This window comes from Apteryx rowi, unplaced genomic scaffold (assembly GCF_003343035.1).
Source record: "Apteryx rowi isolate R43461 unplaced genomic scaffold, aptRow1 scaffold_721, whole genome shotgun sequence".
Taxonomy (NCBI): domain Eukaryota; kingdom Metazoa; phylum Chordata; class Aves; order Apterygiformes; family Apterygidae; genus Apteryx; species Apteryx rowi.
In genome coordinates this window covers 183,049-192,568 of record NW_020451007.1, presented here as the reverse complement: position 1 = coordinate 192,568, position 9,520 = coordinate 183,049, and positions in this window count along the sequence as shown.

Sequence of the window (9,520 nt, the reverse complement as noted above, 5' to 3'; positions counted from 1 at the left end):
GCAAGGGTTTATTCAATCTGTAGATGGCAGTATGACTTGAAAGTAAACTGGAAAAGTCTACTCGATTTTACTGAGAGAGAATTAATAATATAAATTGAGTTTTGTTTATGACCTCAGTCTTTCAGTTCTTGCTAACAATTGAGCAAGATAAATCTCCCAAGGCTGATAAACAGTTTATTTATGCAACTTGTGGAAAAATATAATTCCCATGCTTTCAGTGCTGGTATAAAACTGTGTACCACTGAAGGGTCCAGATAATTCACTGCCTTAAATAAGAGGATTATTCTGTAAGTCCATATAAGTAATTCAGAATTTGACCCTTAGCTTTTATATGGGAAAATAGACTGTCATGCAAACAATAGCTACAGAGCGTGATCTATTACAGTGTTTACACCTCAGGATAAGGTATGTATCCAAAATGATTTAAAGTCCATTTCCTTGCCACTACCCCATCTGAGACTGCTTTGTTCCTGTCTTTGCTTTTCAGTATCACCTCTTCTGTATTCCACCTGCCCTTATAAATACCCTTCTTCTGGAGAATTATTTTTAACCCCAATCATTTTGGCACAGCACAGCTCAAGAAGAGTTGTCCTGTCACCACTGAAATGGTAAAGTGCTATAGTGCAGACAGGAAGCTGCATGCAGTTACATTGACCAGAAGAAATTAGCACTGAAGCACTGAAGCTTTATTTTCACAGACTACTGTGGTCTTCTTCCATGTGACTCAAAATGGTCCTGAAAACCATTTCTAACGGCATCAGCATCACATATGAGATTTCAATACATGAAATACTAAAAGTTGATACATGATTTGAAAAAACATAAAAGGTCAGATTAAAAGATTTTTTACTGAAAGGCAGGCTGTTTAAAAAAAAAGGACCAGAAGATGGTGTTAACAGAGTTCCTCTATAATCATTTTAGGCTCATTTGTCAGTACTTCTATTGAGCACTATAAAAGGACTAATCTTCTTAAGCAAATCATTCTTTCAGCAACTATAAGGTGAAAGAGCTGATTATGTACTTCCATGGGTTAAATTCCTGTAATAGAAATGTTCTACTTCGGAAAAATCAAGTCAGCTATTAAAGTGTTCATATGGTAAACATCCTGCTTATTCCAGTGGGTATTTGGGTGGTTTTTTTTTTAATTCATTCTCTTAATCTTACTAGCTATTTTGCAGAATTATGCATATAAACTATTGAATTGAATGACAGTTGTATGAGTGCAATACTCAGCCCCTGAAGCGTAATCCGTATAAGCAAAACAGCTGTGCCCATGCATTTAGAAAAGAAAATAATCACTGTGCACTGATCTGAGTTTAAGAAAGAAGACTTACATGTTGGTGATCTCTCATCTTCCTATATGCTTCTATTGCTACTCCCCTTTTCTGATATGCCTTAAAGCACTTTGCTAATACTAGTGAAGACAGGTCTCTGATTCTGTTTCTAACACAAGAGGTTTTAAGTTCAATGGCCTGTTGAATTTTTCAGCATAGATGATAGATAATTGGGCATTTGAATGGGAAAAATGCAAATGTTCTTAATCTGTGAAATCCTGTTACTTTTAATTCATTACAAATTTGACAACTAGTATTATCCTCAGTGAGAACGTACAAATTTTCAGATCTTTCAGAATGAGATGGATTAAAATTGTGTTCCCATCATAAAGCCAGTTCAGAAGCCAGGTAAGATGAGTGGTTATTGGCTCAGCTCACTCATTATATAACTCCATTAACTCTCCTTTTAGGGTCTGTCAGCTGGTGATTTGACCTTTTACATCCAGGTGATGAGCACAGACCTCCTTTCCTTTCTCTTGCAGAACTTCTGCTCATAATAAAATCTCAAGGAACCAAGCTGAGAAACTATTAACACTTTCCTTTCACTCACATGAAATTGGAATAGGAATTGAAGGCTGCATTTTCAATATGAGTTTGGTTTACAGTAGCAGTATGATTTTGAGGCAAAGTCCCCAGTCATCCTCCCTTCCCACACATTGGTTCGGATCACAGGGCAGTTTGATGTGCATGAACTCAACTCCTGTCAGAGGAAACGAAACCAGAAAGTGAGCTCCGAGTGCATGCCAAACACACGCTACATCCAAATGGAGGTACAAGGGTCCAAACCAGAGGTTAGTCATTTGGACTGCATCAGACCCTACACACAGATACATTTCATTGTGGAGCCTGTGCTGTATTTAATCCAAAGTAAAACTACTGTACTGCATATTGTATAGGTACAGGGGCCTCAATGCCACTGCTCCAGTAGGTTGGTCTGCTTGTCACCCAGAGTGACTCGCTCATGTAGATGTTGTCTGTGGATGTCATGTTTGCAAGGAGGCAGAATCAGAGAAGTCATAGGTTTGCAGCATCTGAAGTTACTGCATTGTGCTGAGAAGAAGTCAGAATCTTATACTGCAGCAGTTTAAATGCGTTTTCATCTTATAATAGTTATACGCTAAAGCTCCTATCTGCCTAGAGTACTAAGGCTTTTAATTAGTTTTAGAGATGCCTGATTTTAACAAATTGTTTTCTATCTGTCTTTCAGAACATTTCTTCAATTGAAAAGCCAGCCCCCTGACCAAAGCACTTATTTGTCTTTTTACCTTCACAACTCTGTTGAAATCATTAACATATGTGTTGAGCTCATAAGCCAAATTTGAGAACTCCACACAAAAAGAGCTGGAATAACCAGCCAAACCATCCATTTGTGAAAGCCCAACAGGAATTTATATTCAAGCATTTATTCAGTATGTATTGATTTTACATAGACATAAATAGAATTAAACTGGATTTGGATTTATGATTTGGATCAGTGCTCAGTCTTGCACCTTATCCTTTCTGCAACTGTTCCTGCAAGTGGACACCTAGGAAAGAGTAATGCAAGGGACGCATATATGGTACTTCCTGCCTTAACACTCTCTTAGCCTCCAACTATAGCCTCAACTATTTCCTGAGCCTCATGTGGGTTGGCTATGTAGTAACTCTCAGTGGATTTCTTTCCCATGTTTTTTTCCAGTCTTCCCTTGCATACATTCAGCTTCCTCCCCAAGTTCCATGTCTGCTACCTATCATGTGCAGAATCACCTTTTCTTTGTTTTGAAACTGCCGCCTTCTGACTTTATTTGATGGCCCTTGGCTCTTGCATTTCAATAAAAGGAATAGTGAACATCCATCCTCTCCTGGCCACCTGGCAGCTTGTCCACTTCTATTGCATCCCCCAAATCAGTCGCTTACTGCAGTGGAGCAGCTGTGCATCCTCTCCTCCTATGGCCATACCTCTCATACTTGCTGCCCTTCTGTGAACCTTTTCCAGTTTTTAATATACCCTTTTGGAGATGAGGGGTCTAGAACAGCACACAGTTCCATATTTATATTGTGGATTTCGACACTGCCATAACAATGCCTGCTTTGTTTCCATACATCCCCTAATATTAATAATTTGCTTTTTGACACCTTTGGCAGTGGCATTTTTGACACCAAGCATCGAAGCAATGTTTAGTCAGAACTAGCTGTCATAATCCCAAGATTTCACCCATAAGTGGTGACAGTCAGGTCAAAGATTATTTTTTTGTGTGAAGCTGGGATTATTTTTGTCTGTACGAGACACTTTACAGGTGTCTACACTTTGAATTTCATCTGCCATTGTACTTCCCTGTCATTGGTTTCAGGAGGATTTTCTGCAGTTTTTCACTCTGCCCTCATCTTTATTACCTTGAGTAACTCAGCAGCATCCGCAATCTCAGCCACCTCAGTGCTCCAGCCTTAATGCACACAGTGAAGCTCATTGCAAGGCCTTCGAGCTTACTCAATGGCTGCTTAAAGGCACTTAGTGAAGGACTGTCAAGGGCCTTCTGGGAGCCCAAGCACACGGTATCAGCTACCTCAGGCATTGCGTGTGGCTGCTGTCTTTTCCACACACCTCCAAGAACAGCACTTGGCAGAAGCCATGGCAGCTCTTTCCAAGGAGCTCACGCTTATCAAAGTGCCAACCCCTCCTATCCTCTCTCAGATGTGCCCACTACAGCTGTCTGGCTTATAGACCAGAACTTTCTTTATCCCTTTCACACAGTATGTAATATACAGCTATATACTTAAATAGCTTAGATATCTACTATATAATGAAATAACTCTGCAGAAAGTGCACATTATAGTTACCAGTAACTTGAAGTCACATTGAAGGCGTAAGAAATACTTTGAAGAGAGTGCAGCAACTTAGAATATTTTTTAGCTACTTAAAGCACTCACAGGACTTGAAAGCTCTGGGTTTGACTCTGTACTCCACTCAGTTCAAAGCAGAAATTTGAATCCATATTTCATCACAGCCTGTTAACCACAGTTATAGTCTGTACAAATATTAATGAAGGTAGTGACAAAGTATGATTTTTTTCCAACCGAAAGCAGGAGAAAGACTTTCTTGAAGTCTGAATATGGGAGGTAAAGGGTCAAGTTCTGATTCAGGTTGGAAAGACTATGAACCTGTGCGTTGTCCTCACCAGGTTATTTTGGAACGAGGGACCGGCACATCTGCATGCCCATGCTGAGCATTTTGGGTCCTAGCGGTGAGAAAGGTGAAAGATTGTCGCTGATGAGAATCTTGTTTCAGAGCATCAGAGATCTGCAATGAGAAAATGAGGAAATGCTTAGTTCAATTCCTATGTGCCCAGCAGCTGCAATGAGCTAGTGAGGCAATTCAGACTTCTCAGGGATTTTGCACATACTAAGAATGAAATTTCTGACCCCAGTTACCCTCACCGACCCCAGCCCCGGCCCTGGACCCAGCCCTGGCCCCATGCTGGTGCCTGATGCCTCCCAGGCTGGGGCTACCCCAGCTCCCCGGGCCCTGCTCCCTTGGGGTGGGGGGACGGGATCTGGCAGCCAGGACTGGCCTGTCCTGGCCCCCTGTCAGCCCCTGCCAATGCAGGCCCCGGGGAGCCCCCGGCCCCTGCGGCGCCCTGGCAGAACCTCTGACTCAAAACATCTTCACCCTCAAAAAACATAAACGATACATGCTGCACCCAGGCCATGCAATTAATCCCAGCGCTTCCTATGCAAAGCCAATTTCTTTTACACCTTGCAAATAATGGTTGTTAACCAAGGAGTTGCCAAATTTTTAAACGGTGTTGCTCAAAAAAAACCCCTGGCAAAGTACCGGGCAGAGTTGACAGCCGCACACCGCTCCTCAGTCCCACCTCTTGGCTGGACACTGCTGCAGGCAGCGCTTCTCTCCTGCTGCCAGGTCCAAGGCAAAGACGAGTTTCCTGGTTCACAAACCATGTTTTCACATAAACAAACTCTTAGGCATTTTAGCAACGCCTAAAGCAGACCATTGTCTATTTATCCTCCCTGAATAGAATATGATATATGTTATAAAATTACTGTAAATGAACTCTGGCCTATTTGCTTTTCCTAAGGGGGAAAAAAAACCCTTCCCCATCAAATTTAAATCTCTCTAGAAGATACACCACCTTTATCTTACTGAGAAAACCTCCCACAGAGAAGTTGAATAAGCACATTTCAGGGTTAGTAAGAGAGCACAAGGTTATATTCTCAGTCATAGTAACTTTTGGAGTGGATGCTTTGGCCTGAGGGAAGTGTGAAGCAGAAATGATTTTGGAGGCAGGGATTTCTGGAGGCTGTGTCAATGGAGCCTGTTAGTAACACTGACACTCGGTGGAGTAGTGTTGGGAAAGGCAAGAGCGGTGGAGAGAGAGGCAGTCTAAGAATGAAGCAGTTTTTGTAAATGAATGGTCTCAGGAAGGGAGGAATATGGGAAGAGAAAGCCTAAAGGGTCAGTAAGAGATAAAGAATTAGATCTACTTGTGTAAATAGACATAGCCCCATTTAACTAAATATTTCTCTGTACAGGTACATCAGTCAGTTCAGCATCTGACTGGTACTAAGCCACTATAATTTTTTCTTGAAAGAAGGCAAACAATTTCTGAAATATCAGTTCTGTTAAAAGCTGGGGTGCAGCAGACGAATGAAATCAACAGTACTAAAAAAAAAAAAAAGCAACAGGGATTATCACTGGAAATGCTGGGAGGTGTAGAAACTGGATACTTACAGGCTTGAACAGATGCTGCCTTGTAATTTAAATATGCTTTTGCCCCTATGGCAAAGCAGACCAGAGAGGGTGTTTTGTACTTGTGTCACGGATGGGTGGATGAGTGTGCAAGGCTGTAAATACGCTACTGGGGGACAGCAATGGTTGGCGGCGATCACTTCAGGATCTGGCGTTTCCAGAGCTAGTCATGGAAATGGAGAGCTATGTCCTCTGGCTTTATGGCAGGTCAGCTTGACTGACAGGAGCCAGTTGAGATACTCCAGGGAATACAGAGCGCAGGGGAGTGGGGGCTTTCAGGGAACAAGCTGATTAAAGGGGCGGTTTCAAATACAAGGGAACCTAATGGAGAAAAAACCTGATTCTGGTCTGGATCAGTGCAGCAGCAGCCTCAGTGTAATTACAGTATTCCCAGCTTCAAATGGTTTTATTTTATGCTGCTCATTTTATTTTTCGCTGTTTCTTTTCAAAAGAAGCCAAAAATATCTTGGTTGCATGCCACTGTTGCTTTTTTAGCTGCTTTTCACTGCTTGCTAATCAGTTAATTGAGGAAAAAACTGTTTCACTATCTTCCCCCTTCTCTTCTCCCCATATCATGTATTTTTGTGGTATTTTACTCTTTTATTTAATGCTGAGTTCTTCATTTCACCTTCCCTTTAAAGCCCTTCCTCACTCTTACATGCTGGGAGGTGTCTTCATCACAGGAGGCAGCAACTTGCTCTTGCCCTACTAAGCTAAAAACGTGACCTTGTAATGTTAAGCACTGCAGGCCAAGAGGCTGCCGCCCCACATGCAAGCCCACCCTGGCCCCTGGCCCACCAGGCAGCTTATCTCACTGTGTGGGCAGCCCTTTCCCATCTCACTGGGGTGGAAAAGGCTGCGTCAAGTAAAACTGCGGGACGGAGGCTGGGTTTCACAATAGGAACACGGGTACAGCAAGTTACTAACTCATTTTCTTACTGAGTTCAACCCTTTGACCCTTGAGAGCTTTCCAGGATTGGGAATATTTCCAGTGTTGGATTTGAGGGTACCGGAGAGAGCAAGGGGAGACCCAGCAGCTCCCAGAAACTGTTCTGCTCAAATTTACACAACCAAGACTTTAACAAATATAAGAAAAATACTCTTTGCAGAAGACAGGTATATTTGCTTTGGCAAAGCAGCTGGCCTACAGCTCATACCTGCTTCTTCTCTTAGGACCTTTTTGGTGCTGATTCTGTTCAGGAGCTGTGAAGCGATTTGTCATCTTCACAGGACAGGTTTGTCTTTAGTGCTTTCAAGGCTTAGCTGAGCAAACAAATGAAGTTTCCTGAAATGAGGTAAAAAAAGGCACTCCGTACAGAGTATAAAATATTCTAATGAATTAAAAAATGAGAACCAGGTGAATGTGAGAATTTTTCGTCCTTGAAAGCTTCTCTCTTTTGCTCCATACATGAAAGCAATGCAGACGTGGAAGGTAAATCCCTTATTGTGTGGGATAACTATGTTTTATGCTGTGGCCTCTTATGCTACCATCAGGAAAGAATTGTGAAAATATTATATCTGAGCTCTTTCTTTTGTGACAGGCAATCTTCACTTTTAACATAACTCTCTTCTAATGCTACGATGCTGAGAAAGGATACCCGAAGAGAACAGATTAACATTTCTGCTCTGCCACAACTTCAGCTGTCTTCCAAAACAATGGTATTTACTAGCCCCTTTTATATTTTCCTCTGTAATACACAAGTAATCTTCTAGCGTTCTTATTTTCAGACAGACAAATTATGCAGGTGCAACAACAATTCATGACTCAGTTTATTATCAGCATAATTGCCTATCTGAGGTAAAAACATCACAAGAAATTTGATTCTTGGATTTAAATTGCTTTTAGGCATTAAACAGGAGATTTCCAGACTGTCATATTTTTAACAAGTGAGTAAAGAATGAAACAACACATCATTGTGCCGAAGTTCCTTATGAAAGACCACCATGTGGCTGTGTAGGAATGCTGAAGTAAAATCAGAGCCAGACAGACAAATTCACTGCAAGTATGTGTGTGGGAAGGGCATCTGATTTTGCATGCCACAGTTTCTAACCACAAAGGTTACAAGAGAGACCCACATGCACATAAAGTGCAGTGAAACAGGGCGACCAGTCAAAAGAATTGCTGCTTTCTGGAGATGTGTGTATGGAGAAGAAGCTGTGAGATCAGTGAAGTGTCCCACTCCTTGTATTCTGTGCTGTAAAAAGTACATTGACATGTGCTTGCTATAAAATACTTTGATATGCATTCCTCATTTCTAAAACATCAGATTGATAAAATTGATATGAATCCAGCTCCAGTAGAGACTGCACATACAGACACACATGCACAGGCATGCTTCAGAGAAGCTCTTGGCCCAGTTTCTGGTTCCCCAGGACGTCTGAGGCAGACAGGCTCTTCTGGGGCTCTCTGTTGACTCTTCCATGGCGAGATCTCTGCACTGGATCCCCACGTTCATGTGGATCTGCTTATCTTAACTGCATACAGATTATTCCTATACTGCAGGAGAACAATTTGCATGACAGTGGCTAATAGGAGTCAGAATGTGTGCACAGTTTACTGCAGTTTTTCCATCTCTATGACTTAATTACCTATTTAAAAACAGATTTATATAGGGGGAAAAATAAAAACACATATATATTAATAGACTCTGGAATGAATATGCTGCTTCATGGGGTTCATAACTTGCACAAAACACAGCTCCATTCTGTTGATGTTTCCTCTATACCAATTAACACGCATAATATAGTTATTTATAAAGAATTTACTAAATTATCATGGTACTATTTAGTAATGAGATAGTCAGGAAATCTGTAAAAGTCTATTTTAAGGGGCCCTAGATGTGGTATAATTTAAAGGATAGTGGGTAAGTTCCCGGGGCAATGAACTGGGAGGAATATAGAGAAATTCAAGGCAAAATAGTGAATTTCCATTAAAAACTGAGGTGTTTCTTATGTTTCAGAACTGTCCAAGCAAATCAGGCCTGTCTGGAAGCCTTACATGAAGCCAGATCCAGAAAATTCCCAAAGGCGAAGGTTTGGATATTCTAGGTGTTTTAGAGTGGAGTCAAGCTCTTCTCTGTCTGGTTCGTATGGATCAGGAATACACTGAGCCAAGCACACTTACAGATTCATCCCCTCGCAGATACTTTGAGGCTGGCTTTTTCTAAACAGTATTAATGTTCTGAGCCTAGCTACAGCAGAGACCACAGTCACTAATGTGGGCAGACCATGCAAGGCTTTCCCAGCCTTGAGCCTGCTCTTAACCCTTGCTATGTATGCAGGGAGATTACATGTATAATCTGCATTATTTTATTGCATAATTTGCAGTTCCACATTAGAGGATTTGGGGGTTTTCTGTATGTTTTTCTTAAAAGCCTAGGAAATTGCATGTCTAGAAACTGCATTAGAAGAACATTATGGTTGCAAGAAAAAAAAACATCGA